The following is a 15,591-nucleotide window of genomic DNA, read 5'->3' on the forward strand; positions in this document are numbered from 1 at the left end:
GGGTGGTCTAAGCCATATAGGGAAGGCGTGTTTTTTGCAATTAACCATTTCCTGAAACACACAATAGTGGAGCATTTCTTATCCATTCCTATTTTCCTGGAGCAAAGAGCTCAGGTAAAGTTGAATGTATCCATTCAAAAGAAGAAACAACACTGCACTCCAGCCTGGTGACAGAGCAAGACTCTGTCAAAAAAAAAAGAAAGAAGAAGAGAAGAAGAGGAAGAAGAAGACGAAGAAGAGGAGAAAGAAGAAGACGAAGAAAGAAGGAGAAGGAGAAGAAAAAACAAATGTCAGATAATCTCACCTCCAAGAAGAAGAGGAGGAGGAGGAGGAGAAGGAGGAAGAGGAGGAGGAGGAGGAGGAGGAGGAGGAGAAGAAGAAGAAGAAGAAGAAGAAGAAGAAGAAGAAGAAGAAGAAGAGAAGAAGAAGAAGAAGAAGAAGAAGAAGAAGAAGAAGAAGAAGAAGAAGAAGAAGAAGAAGAAGAAGAAGAAGAAGAAGAAGAAGAAAGAAGGAGAAGGAGAAGAAACGAATGTCAGATAATCTCACCTCCCAGAAATAATAATGTTTAATATGGTTGTTTTTAAAATCTGGAATTATTAAAGAACTATGTCTTATGATTATCTCTTCACTCAGCAATATACTTTTATAATGTAACTGTCTCAAATGTCTGTAACACTCAGGGAAATAAGCTCCCATTCAAAAGCATAGTAAACATAAATATACCTAGGATATAAACAGGCAATTTACAGAATGAGAACTCTCAAAAGCTAACACTCATATGAGGGGTGCTCACAAATGTTAATAATCCCAGAAATGCAAATTGATGCAACAATGAGATATAATTTTACACCTATTATATTGGCAAATATTAGGAAGTTCAGTAAAACTGAGTGTTGCAGGGGTGTGGGAGTACTGCAGCCTCATGCACTGACCTCCTAATTGGACAAATTGAGGAATCCCCCAGTGAGTATGGCTTAATGGAAGACAGGCTCCAGCTTCCACCAGGGATGCTGCAGGATGCTGTACATTTCCTTTCCACACCTGCTGACAGGCAGGGCCTGGGCACACTCCCTGTGACTGGTCACTCAGGTGAGCCTCCCCAAGACTTTGAATCAGGGGCTAAAGGTACAAAGACCCCAGAAAAGTTAGCAATTCTTCTTAGAAGGAGCAATGGACTCCAGCGTCCAGCAGTATGGCTTTGGGTGTCCAGTGGTGTTTGTGCCTGTGGCAGAGTCCTCCCAGGACTGCTTCTGTGCATGCCTTATCAGTGTTCTTCCCAGCTTGGAGGCCCTGGGTCTCCATCCAGGAGTGCTTGGTTCTTTAGCTTTCAGGAAGATAGAGCAGACACGCTTCTCCTTATTCCTCCCAGTAAGGACAACTAAAAACTCTGGACATTTGGGAAACTTTCAGCCATTATTTCTTTGAATAACTTTTCAACCTGTCTTCTTTCTCTTCTCCTTCTGCAACTTCAGTGACCCAAACATTGGACCTTGTGATAGTCTCACAGGTCCCTGAAGCTCCGTTCATTTTTTTCAATGTATTTTCTCTCTGTTTTTCAGGCTGGGTGTTTTCTGTAGTTATAGTTCCCAGTTCAGTGATTTTTTTTTTCCTCTGTCTCCTCTATTTGGCTATTGAGCCCGTCCATTTATTTTGGTTATTGTATTTTTTTCAGTAGATTTAGTTTGTATATAAAGCAAGTATAAGAATATTCTGAAAAGTAGAGGAAAGAAGGCAGACCAGCTAGGAAACTTGGGACAGCGTAGTGCGTTCTCCTGGCTTTCATTTTGCCTCATACATCCCAGACTTAGAACTGAAGAAGCTCGCGACCTGGAAACTCTAGTGTTTGAGATGGGGGGAAAAGCCCCAACAAAAGCCTACTCCCTCTAGACAAAGCAAAACAAAACAAAGCAGAAAATGGGCAGCCTTACCAGACAGAAAACCTTGAGACAATAACCTCTCTACTTCAGCCGAACACCACAGAAAAGACTGTGGCCCCACCCACATTCGCACAAGCAAAGGCAGAGTGGAGATCCTAGAATTCCACCCAGGAATTTACCAGGCTGTAAAGAGGCACCCCAATTCTCCCCATGGGCTCCCTGCAATATTGGTGAAGACAGTGGGGGAGCCTGGACTTCCACTCCCATCCAGCAGTTATGAGGTGCCCCTCTCTGCTCTGCTGGGGCAGTGTCCCAGAAAACCCAGAGGGGGGTCAGGACTTTCACCACCAACTAGTGGTAATGAGGCCACCACCCCTTGTGTCAGTAGAGGCCACTTGGGGAGAAGTCATGAGCCACCCCACCCAACTGTCCCCCGAGTCAGGGAGGTCTTAGTAGAGGCCTAGGGAGAAGCTGGAATTCCCATTCCCACAACCAGTAAGAAGGAGAGAAAAAAAAGAGGGTGAAACGGAATGAAACATCAAGGATGAAGTGGGATATCACTACAGACTCTGTATACATCAGAAGGATAGTAGGGGAATACTACAAACAACTCTACCCACATAAATTTGACAGCTTAGATTAAATAAGCCAATTCCTCAAAAACTACAAACTCACCCAATATGAAATGGAATTTTAAAAACTGAATTTGTAATTTTAAAACTAAAATTTAAAAACATCTCCTAGACCAGGAGAGTTCACTGGAGAATTCTACCAAAACTTTAAAATAAAGAATTAACACTAATTCTGCAAAATCTCTCCCAGAAAATTGAAGATGAGGGTAGACTTTCCCATTTATTTTATGAAGCTAGTACTAAATCTGATACTCAAACCCAAAAAAGATAGATAGTACAAAAAGCAAAAGACTAATATCATGAATATAGATGCAACATTTTTTTAAACTAGCAAGTAGAATTCAACAATGTAAAAAAAAAGTATACACAATGACGAAGTTAAGGGCGGCTTGCACTGATCTGCAGGTGCCCCTTGCTGTGAGCAGCCTGGGTGCCATGGACAGTGGCAGGAGGCAGATAGGCTCCTGGGCAGAAGGGGGCAGGTCCCCAGTGAGGCCCCACCTTCAGGCCAGGGAGGGCCTGAAGGCTGGGGTCGGGTTGCCAGCCCCACAGACCCAAGTGGAAGCTTGTGGTGCCTTTTCTGGGCCTGCCCATGGACCAGCTGGCATACACTTTCCCCCCTCTGAAGCCCATAATACCCCTGGGCTCAACCAGAGCTGAGCAGACATTGGGATGACCAACAGCAGAGAGGAGCTACCCACTCCAGGGCCGCCTCTCTGTTGAGAGCTGCAGAGACAATGGGACCACCTGCATGCAAAGAGGAGCTTCCCACTCCAGGGTCTCCTCTTTGCTAGGAGCTGAACACTCATCAGGACACCCTGGCTGTGGAAAGGAGCTACCCACTGCAGGTTTCCTCCAAACTGTTCTATCGCTCAATAAAGCTCCTTTTCATCTTGCTCGCCCTCCACTAGTCTGAGTACCTCATTCTTCCTGGTTATAGGACAAGAACTTGGGACCCACTGAATGGCAGGGCTAAAAGAGCTGTAACACAAACAGGGTTGAAACATGCCCCTTGCTCACTACATTGAGGGTGAGAAGAAAGAATAGCTGTGGCCCTTTGGGAAGCCCAGACCTGGGAGCTCCCCAAACCAGGGCTATGACTCCTTTTTGGGAGCCCTGTGGTTCCTGGCATCTCCAAGCTTCCCCAGTACCAGCTGTGGAAGCTGTGTGCAGAGTGCCTGGCCCAGCCACAGCCTCACAGAAAACTAGTGCCCATGCTAGCACCTGGAGGTGCCCACCCTACTGCAGCAGCTGACATGTCTGACTGCACAGTGGCCAGACCCCACGCTCACTCACACACCGCTTGCCACTCCATGTCTGGCTTGCCTTTGGCAGACATGGGATCCAGGCTGGTAGAATGAGCTGAGCACAGCCTGCCAGGCCGAGTGGGTGGAATGAGTCCAGTGAGCACAAACAAAACTTGGGCAAAGGCGCCACTGGCCACAGAGGTTTCTGGCCAGAAAAGCAACACCCCAAAGATCTTGTAACAAAGTGAGGCTTACTGCAGGAATGCAGGGCTGTTTTACTATTCACAGATCAGTCAACATAATCCAACGTATTAACTGGATACAAAAGAAAATTGATCTTACCAATCAATACAGAAAAAGCATTTGACAAAATACCCATTCATGGTTTTAAAAACGCTCAGAAAAAGAGAAATAGAGGGAATTTGTCCTAACTTGTTAAAGAGCATCTATAACAACTCCACAGCCAGCATCATACTTAACAGTGAAAGACTGAATGGTTGTACCCTGAAAACAGGAACAAGGCAAGGTTGACTGCTCTTACCATTATTGTTAAACAGTGTTGGAAGTTCTACCCAATGCAATAAGGTAAGAAAAGGAAATAAAAGGCATACAGATCAGAAAGGTAGTAACAAAACTGTCCCTATTCGCGGATAACATGCTTATCTAAGTAGGAAATCTCAAAGATCTACCAAAAATAAAACAAAAAACAAAAGCTCCTAGAGCTGATAAGTGACTTCAGCTAGACTACAGGAATATGTTGTATTTCTTTACACCAGCAATGAACACATGGGCACTGAAATTTAAAATACAGTAGCACTTACAATTTATCAAAAAACAAAATACTTAAATTTAAATCCAACAAAACATGTACAGGGCTTACATGCTGAGAACTTCAAAATGCTGATGAAAGAAATTTCAAAAATCCAAAAAAAAGAATGAAAATACTTATTTATGGATTAGAAGACTTAATATGGTAAAGGTGTCAATTCTTCCCAAGTTGATATAAGGATTTAATGCAATTCTTATTGTTACAGGGTAACTGAGTTCTACTGTAACACCTTATTTGGGAAAAAAGACAAGCAGGTTTTATTCCTGGCCAGGAGTGGAGGAGGGAGCTCTTTCTCTAAAGACTACTTCTCCCTGAGATGTGAGAAGCTGGGGGATTTTAAGGAGTTAGATGTGAGGCAGGGAGGTACGTAAACGTGTGGGGAGGAAGTCCAGATGTGCAGGTGCAGATCATGAACATGCTTCTTCATATAATGTATATTCAGAAAATGGCAGCAATTATCTTCTATGGGTGAGGTTTTAGCATTATGATGATATGTTAATGATCTAAAGGTAACACGGGGTCGCTGGTTCAGGTTTGCCCCGGTTTCACACAGGCCTTATCTTCCTCTGATAATTGGCAAAGGGTCCTGCAGCTCCCGGGCCATCTGGAGTTCTTTTAAGCAAGCTTACCTATAGATAAAGAAATAGAAAAAATCTATTTAAGAAAAAAATGAGTTTTTTCAGTTATCTACTGTTTAAGAAAATAATGAGCTTTCTCGGCTGTATCTCCGGGGCTGCCCTAGTAACACTATCAAAATCTCAGCAGGATTTTTTGTAGATACAGGCAACAGTATCTGAAAGTTTGTATGGAAAGGCAAAGGCACTGGAATAGCTAACATAATTTTGAAAAAGAATAATAAAATAGGAGGAATCCGTTTCCAGTAATCAAGACTATGTGGTATTAGAGGATGGATAGACACATAGATCAATGGAATATAACAAAGAATCCAGAAATAGACCCACACAAATATGTCCAACTGACATTTTACAAAAGTGCAAAAGCAATTCAGTGGACAAAGGATAGTCTTTTCAACAAAAAAAAAAAATGGTGCTGGAACAGTAAGACATCTATGAGCAAAAAAAGAAAAAAGAAGGAAGAAGAAGAAAGATAAGAAAGAGAGAAAGAACAGAACCTCACCCTTGGTCTCACACCTTACATTAAAATTAACTTAAAATCAATCTCAGATATAAATTATAAGAGATAAAACTTTCAGAAAAAAAACATAGAAGAAAATATTTGGGATCTAGGTAGTGAGGCAAAGAATTGACAACAAAAGCACAATCCATAAAAGGAAACATTGGACTTCATCAAATTACAATTTTTGTGCTTCAGAAAACCTTGCTGCAAGGATGAAAAGACAAGCTACACACTGGGAGAAAATATTTGCAAACCATTCATACAACAAAGAACTAGTACCTAAAATGTACCAGTACTTTGTTGTATAAATGGTTTGCAAATATTATTATATATCCTCTGATACAAGGAATTCTCAAACCTTAACAGAAAAAAAATCAAATTGGAAAATGGGCAAAAGACATTTTATCAAAAAAGATATACAGATAGTAAGTACATGAAAAGATGTTTGACATCCATTAGAGAAGTGCAGATTAAAAACACAATGAGCTATAACTGCATCCCCATCAGAATGACTAAAATAAAAAATAGTGACAACACCAAATGCTGGTGAGGATGTGGAGAAACTGGACCATTGTAGATTGCTAATGAAAATGTAAAATGGTACCGCCACTCTGGAAAACAGTTTGACAATTTCTTTAAAAACTATGCAACTACAACCATAAGAACCAGCAATTTCAATCTTGGGCATTTATCCCAGAGAAATGAAAATTTGTGTTCACTCTAAAAAATAGACGTGGATGTAAATAACAGCTTTATTTGTAATAACCCAAAACTGAAAACAATCTAGATGCCCTTCACTGGGTTAAACAAACTGTGGTGCATGGATACCATAGAACGCCACTCAGTGATCAAAAGGAATGAGCTACTGATACATAAAACAGCCTGGATGAATTGCCAGAGAATTGTGCTGAGTCAAAAAAGTTACATACTGTATTGGTGCTCAAGGGCTCAGGAGGGTCTCCAGATGCCAGTAAGGCCCCAACTCCAGCTGGTATCCAAATTATTGGCATCATCACAAGAAAGAGCTCAGGGATGAGTCAGAATAAAGCCAAAGGCAAGAAGCTTTTATTGCAAATTGAAAGTACACACTTAAGAGAGAAGTGTGAGCCTGCTTGAGAGAACAAGTCACACATAATGGAGTCTGGGTGTCTAATTTTATGAGTGTTTCTTTAATTAAGGGGTGGAATATCCTTGAAAAGGAGGGGATTTCAGGGACACCCCCCCCCACACTCCAGTTATTACCCCCTTTCTGCCTTATTTGGATTTGCCTGGAAGAGTCACGGACACTGTCACCCTGACCAGAGTTTTAGCCATTTTCTTTCCCTTATTTTGTGTTTTCTGTTATGCTATGATTTCCTTGCCTAGTTCTTGGCTGCTTCTTTTTTCTTTCTTTCCTTTTTTTTTTTTTTAAACAGAGTCTCATTCTGTTACCCAGGCTGGAGTGCAGTGGCACAATCTCAGCTCACTGCAACCGCCACCTCCCAGGTTCCAGCGATTCTCCTGCCTCAGCCTCCTGAGTAGCTGGGACTACAAGTACCCGCCACCACACCCAGCTAATTTTTGTATTTTTAGTAGGGGCAGGGGTTTCATCATATTGGCCAGGCTCGTTTCGAACTCCTGACCTCAAGTGATTTGTCCGCCTTAGCCTCCCAAAGGGCTTTGGTTACAGGCATAAGCCACCGCGCCCAGCCTTTGGCTAGTTCTTATTTGAGTTTTTCCATCCTCCTGCGACCACCCAGTGCTGTTCCCATCTCAATATCATTCTGTTTGTATAGCATTCTTGAAATGACAAAATTTTACAAATGGAGAACAGATAAGTTGTTGTAGGAGCTAAAGAGGGGGTGTGATTGGAAGGAAGGGAGGGTGGCTACAACAGGGCACCGTGAGGGATTCTGGTACTGATTGACATGTTCTGTATCCTGAGTGTATCATTGTCAATATGTTGGCTATGATATTGTTTTGCAAGATGTTACCACTGGAGTATACTGGGTTAAGGGTACACAGGATCTCCCTGTATCATTTCATACAAATGCATGTGAATCTACAATTATCTAAAAATGAAATTTAATTTATAAAAAGGGATCTTGGCAGTGACCCACACACAATGTGGGTTAGCTGTTATTACTAGAATGGAGAAGGGAAGAGGAAAAGAAAGAAACTAAATCACCTACAGCACTGAGGCATCTACCTTATGTTTGTGGTGAATACAGATTTTCAAAATCATGGCCCCCCAAAATGACTTTCCACAACATGACTTTCCTTTTTATCACGGAGTGGTATTCCCCGGTGCGTGTGCACCACCCTTTGTTTAACCAACCATTTGCCCAGTGAAGGACATCTAGATTGTTTCGGTTTTGGCTGTTACAAATAAAGCTGCCATGGACATTCATGTCCATCTTTTGGAGTGAACATAAATCTTCATTTCTCTGGGATACATGTCCAGGAGTGTGATTGGCATGGTATTTTCCATCATCCCTTTAAATCTGTACAATAGGGCTAGCCCTCGCCCTGCACCTGGATGGGACCTCAGGCAGGCAGTCCCCATAACCTCTATGATTGCTCTTAGGTAATAAACAACTAGTAGCTAGTTATGCAAGCAGCTGCATGTCTGACTCTGCGTCCTCATTCTGCTTGATGCAGAAGGCCTAATGTAGTCCCCTGCTGATAAACTAAATCAAATTCAGAGACTTCTGAGTCTTTTCAGATGGAGAACTCAGACAGTCAGAATTGTTTTTTCTCCTTTCACCTCCTCCTCTTTAGGATGAATGCTGAACTTGAGGGACAGAGGGGTACACAGATGCACTGCTGAGGCAGTGGTGGGGAGAGAATGCTGTTTCTCCATCCCATCTTGGTAGAGATTGTCTCAATATTTATCTTGCCTCCTGCTCCTGGGAGAAGCTGGTCCTTCGCACTGGTGTTGCATGGGGTTCCACAGACACTGCTTGCATGGATCCTAGGCACTAACTTAGTGCACCTTAGCCCACTAGGGTGCTCATCCATGGCGAGGAACCACATCGTCCACTGCTTCCCATCAAGGCTGTCCCAGCCATGTCCTGACCAAACATCACTCATGGTACTCATGGTACAAAATTCCGCGGTGGCTCACGCCTGTAATCCCAGCATTTTGGGAGACCGAGGCAGGCAGATCACGAGGTCAGGAGATCGAGACTATCCTGGCTAACATGGTGAAACCCCGTCTCTACTAAAAATACAAAAAATTAGCCGGGCCAGGTGGCGGGCGCCTGTAGTCCCAGCTACTCGGGAGACTGAGGCAGGAGAATGGCGTGAACCCCGGGGGGTGGAGCTTGCAGTGAGTCAAGATCGCGCCACTGCACTCCAGCCTGGGCAACAGAGCGAGACTCCATCTCAAAAAAAAAAAAAGATTATAAAGCAGCTTTATTTTTATTTTCCACTATCCCTTTAAATCTGTTCTATAGGGCTAGTTCTTCCCTTGCCCCTGGATGAGACCTCAGGCAGTCTTCATAATGTCTCTGGTTGCTCACAGGTAATAAACAACTAGCAGCTAGTCACGCAGGCCCCTGTACACTGAGTGAGGAGACCTCCGTGTGATTCCTGTGTCACCGCTTGCTCCCTAGGGGAGAGACTGGCTTATTTGCTGCTTGCCACAGTGTTTGCTGCTTTCTCAAAGTATGCTGAACCTTTGGCCTTGAGTTCCACAGCTTCACAGCAGCCCATGGAGTGGGTAGCATCCATCCGAGCCCATGGCGTCGCCTGTGGGACCTGAGGGCAGGGAAACCAGCGCAGCTCTGCAGATGCACATGCTGCTTGCTGCCCTTGGAGTGAGAAACTGTCTTGCTCTCATCCGTTGCCTGCTTTGGGCACCTCTAGAGCCATGGCAGGTTTACTCCTGGCCATCCTCAGTGAGCCTGGGGCTCTTCCCTAACATCCTGTCTACACTGCACCAAGGGGAAGAAGCAGCTCCCTAGGGGAACCAACCCCCCTGAGCCATGCGTGTTAGACTCACAGCACCCCAGTTCCAATTCCTCATGTGGGGTTTAGTCTTACCTGAGTATCTCTTTCTTTTATTTCCAACTTTTATTTTAAGTTCAGGGGTACACATGCAGGATGTGCAGGTTTGTTACTTAGGTAAAATGTGCCATGGTGGTTTGCTGCACAGAGCATCCCATCACCCAGGTATTAAGCCCATCATCCATTAGCTATTCTTCCTGATGCTGTCCTTCTTCCCACCTCTGCCCTTTGACCCCCACTCCAGTGTGTGTTTTTCCCCTCCATGCATCCATGTGTTCTCATCACTTAGCTTCCACTTACAAGTGAGAACATGCAGTATTTGGTTTTCTGTTCCTGCATTAGTTTGCTAAGGATAATGGCCTCCAGCTCCATCCATGTCCCTGCAAAGGACAGGATCTTTTTCCTTTTTATGGCTACGTAATATTCCATGGTGTATATGTACCACATTTTCTTTAACCTCTATCATTGATGGGAATTTACTGGGGAAGCATCAAGATTTTCTTCTGCCACTTCTGCCTCTGTTTCTACAGAGCCTCAGTTTTTTTCTCAGTCTTTGTGGAACAGCCCTTTGCAGAAAGCCAGCACTGCAAGACTTAACCCAAATCATCCTCACTCCTCTTCTGCTCCAACATCTAGGAGAAAAGGGAAATCATCAGGTGATAATGTCCTAAATATCCCAAACTTCTACCCTACTCCTACCTGCCCCTCATCTTCCTTTCTGTCTCAGAGGCCAGGGAGGGGACTCCCCTCTAAAGCCAGTAAGAACCTGGCTTGGGAACTCCAGAGGAGGGGACTGTGGGCTTTGGAGTCAGAGAAAAGTGACTCTGAATGCCATTGTGACTCCTCACCACTGTGTGATTCTGACTCAGTTATTAAACCTTGCTGGCCGCAAACCCAAGCCTAGCTCTCAGTGCACGGCCTGTGATGAATGCTGGGCAAACAGCTGCTAAATGAATGGGCTGCGTTCAATTTATTGGAGGATGTTCCTGAAATGCCCAGCAGAGGGCTCTAGTTGCACAGAAAAGACTCCGCCACTTCTCTGCCTGTGTTGAAAGCTCTCTGCCTGCCAAACCCCTTTGCCTCGTTTCGGGCCCCCATTTTCATGAACCTACATCAATGCATAGTTCTGGCGAAACACTTTTTTGCAGTTATGTGTGTCACTATGCTTCTGTCAAAGAGTCAAATCAGATAGCTTTACATTTTCATTACAATACTGCTTTTTCCCTGCCTACTTGGATTTTTTCTGATGGGAATAAGTCATGATTTCTCAACAGGGCAAGAGAGCCCCCACAGGAATGAATATTGGTTCTTAGGATGCCCCCAACATCTTAGCTGTTACATCTATTTGCGGCCCTCCAGAAGACCACAGTATGTAAACAGACACACAGTATATCTGCAGTATTCTATTTTCATGGGGAGGTGGACAATTAGAAAAAAAAATGTAAAATGGTTCCTTGGAGGAGTTATAAGTTTAAAAAGAAGGGTTGAGCAACACTGGAATGAGGGAAGATGAATCAAGAGAAGATACTATCATTGTCACACACTTGGAGTTAGGGACACATAAGACAAGTCTTTCCTGGAATGTGGGGTACGCATGACACTGTCCAACCTCAGCAGTTGTAACTGCAGATCCTGTCATTGTTTAAAACATCCCACGCACCTCACCTCCACCCCAGGGAGAACTTAAGTTCCAGCGCTCTGCTCTCATCAACCCCAAAGTTTCCTCTTGCTCCTTCATACTCCCTCCCTCCCATCCCCCCATCCCCCATCCCCAAGGGAACCACTGATCTGTTTCGTGTCACTCTAGATTAGTGAGCATTTTCTAGAGGGTGTTATATAAGTGGAATCATAGCCCAATTTATTCTTTCATTCACTTGGTGGATATTTGGGTTGTGTCCAGCTTGGGGCTGTCGTGAATAAAGCTGCTATGACTATGAATGTATAAGTTTTTGTATGGACATATGTGCTCACTTCTCTTTTTTTATTATTGGTTTTTTAGAGACAGGATCTCACTCTGTTGGCCAGGCAGGACCACAGTGATGGGGTCACAGCTCACTGCAGCCTCAACCTCCAGGGCTCAAATGATCCTCTCACCTCAGCCTCCCAAGTAGCTGGAACTACAGGTGTAGATCACCACATCTGATTAATTTTTTTAAATTATTTCTCTTGAGTGAGTACCTAGGAGTAGAATCACTGGGTTTTATGGCAAGTGTTTGTTTGACTTTTTAACAAAGGGGCTGATTAAAGTCTCTTTCCCCAGGCAGTGGGGCCCCTCTGTGGGAGGGAGCCACCTTCTGTAATTCAAAAGGATTCTTTCCTAGGAAGACTTCTTAAGAGATGTCAAATATTCATATCCATCCTTCAGAGAGCAGGGAGTTGACAACCACATCCAGTTATGCCAAGACAATTTTCTGGAACATCTCTCCAGAGGACGGAAAACACATATTACATATGTAATCTCTGGCATGACAGAATATATTTGCTATAATATAAAAAATGTGAAAAATACATTAAAGTATTGTAGAAGAGGCAAAATTTTACCTTACCCTTTTAGAATTTTTTTCTAACTGGGCCTGAAAATCAAATTGACACGAGACAGATCAACAGGAGAAAAGCACACACAGTTATTTAATGCAAGTTTTACCTGCACAGGAGCCTTCATAAGGAAACAAAGGCCCAAAGACGCTGTTAGAGATGAATGCTTATAAACTAAAATGGACAAAGTATCATAAGTCATGAAAATGGGACGAGGCAAAGGGACTGAGGCTAGGGTCGTTGATCGGGTGGAGAAGTGACTAGGAAGATAGGAATTAGTTGAACGGGTCTGTGTGTAAAGGTTTCCCAGGACCTCACCTGCCTGTCCTAGATAAGAATGTTACTTTCTTTCTGTTAAAGGGAGGGCATCTTTCACATGGGAATTTTATGTCCTGCTTTTAAGTAACAGAAGGAAGATCAAGGCAATCTTCTTGTACCTGCTGTTTTTCAAGTGCCTTTAACTCAAAATAGTCACTATGCCAGAGTGGCATATTTTTAACTCCTTCAGTATAAAGAATAAAGTTAGGCCGGGCGTGGTGGCTCATGTCTGTAATCCCAGCACTTTGGGAGGCCGAGGCGGGTAGACACAATGAGGTCAGGAGTTTGAGACCAGCCTGGGCAACATGGTGAAATCCCGCCTCTACTAAAAATACAAAAATTAGCCAAGCATGGTGGTGTGCATCTGTAGTCCCAGCTACTTGGGAGGCTGAGGCAGGAGAATCACTTGAACCAAGGAGGCAGAGGTTGCAATGCGTTGAGATCGTGCCACTGCACTCCAGCCTGGGCAACAGAGTGACACTCTGTCTTAAAAAACAAACAAACAAAAAAGGATAAAGTTAAATGGCCCATAATACTGCCACAGAGAGGTAGGTATAGCTGACAGTCTGCTGTATGCCTAGAGAGTCTTTTTCTTGTGCATATTATACACAGAAATGTCTGACCACTAAGATACACATTTTCTACAATTTAACATTCCCGGTCAGGTAGTTGAGGGTGATCACTCCTCAAAAAAAAGTCACACTCCTTCACTCAGTTTCCAGACCGGAACCAGTTTTAGTGTTTAAAACACATGAATTGAAGGAGAGGCTGGCTTCCTAGGAGGACCCTGTGATGCCATGACAGATGGCCACATGCTGGAGAAAGAGGAACACTCAAACATCGAGAACTATTGGCACAGGGTCCAGATTGACATTTACCCAGGAACCCAAAGCATCATCGTAGCCTCCCTATTAAATTGAGGGCATATGAAGGGCAGGAAATAAATGGGATCCTGGCCCAAGTCTGGGTTACAGCGGGTTCACTAGACCCATGGGCCAACCCCATGGCCATCTCCCCAGTCCTCAATTGGAATAGACATGTTGGCAATTGGCACAGCTCCCACACTGGTCCCTTGGCCCATGGGGTAGGAGCTATCAGAGTAAAGAAGACCAGTGGAAGCCTCTGAAATAGCCCCCAACACCCCAACCCAACCAAATGAGTAAACTATTTAAAATGTCACATCCATCCAAAGAGGAATATTAGAGACCGGAGCCATCCTTAAAAACCTAAATGATGCTGAGGTGGTAGTCCACTCATAGCTTGTGTAATTCACCAGTCTTGCCCCTGCAAAACCCAGACATATTCTGGAGGATGACAGTGGACTACTCCAAACTCTGCCAAACAGTAGCCTCAATGCAGCTTCTGTGCCAGGTGTGGTACCTTTGCTAGAGCAGATGAGCACAGCCTTGGGCACCTGGCATGCAGCCATCAATGCAGCTAATGTGTTCTTTTCCATCCCTATCAAAAAAAAAAAAAACACTATCAGAAGCAGTTCACATTTGGTGGAGTGGACAACAGTACACATACGCAGTCTTTCCCAGGGGTTATCTCAACTGTTTGGTGCTGTAATGACATAATATGAAGAGGCCTGAACTGGCTGGACATCCACAGAATATCACGCTGGTCCCCTCTATTGATGACATATGCTAATTGGACTGGGTGTGGTGGCTAGAACATGTAGGACTTGGTAAGACACAAGCACTTCAGAGGGTACAAGACTAAACTCTTCAAAAGTGCAAGGACTTCCAAATAGGTTAAAAAATTGCGTTCCATGTTCTGAAGCATGCTAGAACATTCCCTCAAAAATAAGGGCAAAAGTTTTTTATCTTTCATCTCCCATCACCACCAAGAAGAAAGTGCCATGCCTATAGACTTCTTTGGGTTCTAGAGGCAGCATATTCCAAACATGAGAATACTGCTCTGATCCAAATATCTGGTAAAAGGAAAGGCTGCTGCCTTTGAGAGGCACCAAGAGCAGAAAAGAGCTCTGCAGCAGGTCCAGCCTGCAAAGCAAGTATCCTTGAAGCTTTGGCCACACGACCTAGCAGGCCCTATGGTATTAGAGATATTGGTGGTTAGAAAAGACATTGAATAAAGTATATGGCAAGTCTCACTGGGAAAATCACAACTCGGATCCCCAGGGTTCTGGAGGAAGTCATGTCATCTGCATCAGAGAATTACACACTCTTTGATACATAGCTCTGTATTAGAGTTATCCAGAGAGACAGAATCAATAGGATCAATCTTTCTAGATCAATAAATCAATCTAGAAAGAGATAGATGTATTCAGGGAATTGGCTCACATGCTCATGGAGGCTGAGAAGTCCCACAACAGGCCTTCTGCTGGAACTGCTGGGATGCTGGCAGCATGGCTGCCCAAAAGCCTCAGAACCAGGAAGTTGCTGATATAATTCTTAGTCAGAGGCCAAAGGCTTGAGGATCCAGGGGGCTGCTGTTGTAAGTCCAGAGACTGCTGTTAAGTCCAGAGGCTGGAAAGCCTGGAAAGCCTGGAGTTCCGATGTCCAAAGGCAGGAGAAAGAAGTGTGTTCCAGCTCCAGGAGAAAGAAGAAGAGAGGGAGGGAGAGAGAGAGAGAGAAAATTGTTTTGTTTTTCTGCCTTTTTTGTTCTATGCGGGTGCCAGCTGATTGGATGGTGCCTGCCCACAATGAGGGCAGATCTCCTCCTCTCAGTCCGCCAAGTCCCAGGCCAATGTCCTCTGGAAACACCCTCATAGACACACCCAGAAGTGATGCTTTACAAGTTCTCTAGCTATTCCTTAACCCAGTCCGGTTGACACCTAAAATTAACCATCACAAGCTCCTGAGGGCTACTTGGCCCCGGAGGGAGGGAACACCTGATCACGGGAAAGCAAACGATTATGCAGCCAAAACTATCCACAATGAGTCAGATATTTGTCAGATCAACCAAGTCGTAAGATCAGGTGGGCCCAGCAGCATGCCAGAATAGAAGTGGGACATGGAGGATTGAGCAGACGGAGGACCAGATGGCATAAGCAAGCTGCGTGA

The 15,591-nt window shown here is 44.1% G+C and overlaps 1 long non-coding RNA gene across 1 annotated transcript; it reads right to left on the bottom strand.

The window, feature by feature from the left end:
• Positions 1–424: 424 nt before the first annotated feature.
• On the bottom strand, positions 425–15,315 carry LOC116461205 (uncharacterized). Its single transcript, XR_004246009.2, has 3 exons — positions 14,869–15,315; positions 13,946–14,023; positions 425–5,214 (listed from the first exon to the last, which is right to left on the bottom strand). It is a non-coding gene; the product is annotated as an uncharacterized LOC116461205 (long non-coding RNA).
• Positions 15,316–15,591: the final 276 nt, after the last annotated feature.

This window comes from Hylobates moloch, unplaced genomic scaffold, assembly GCF_009828535.3.
Source record: "Hylobates moloch isolate HMO894 unplaced genomic scaffold, HMol_V3 SCAFFOLD_21, whole genome shotgun sequence".
Classification (NCBI taxonomy): Eukaryota; Metazoa; Chordata; class Mammalia; order Primates; family Hylobatidae; genus Hylobates; species Hylobates moloch.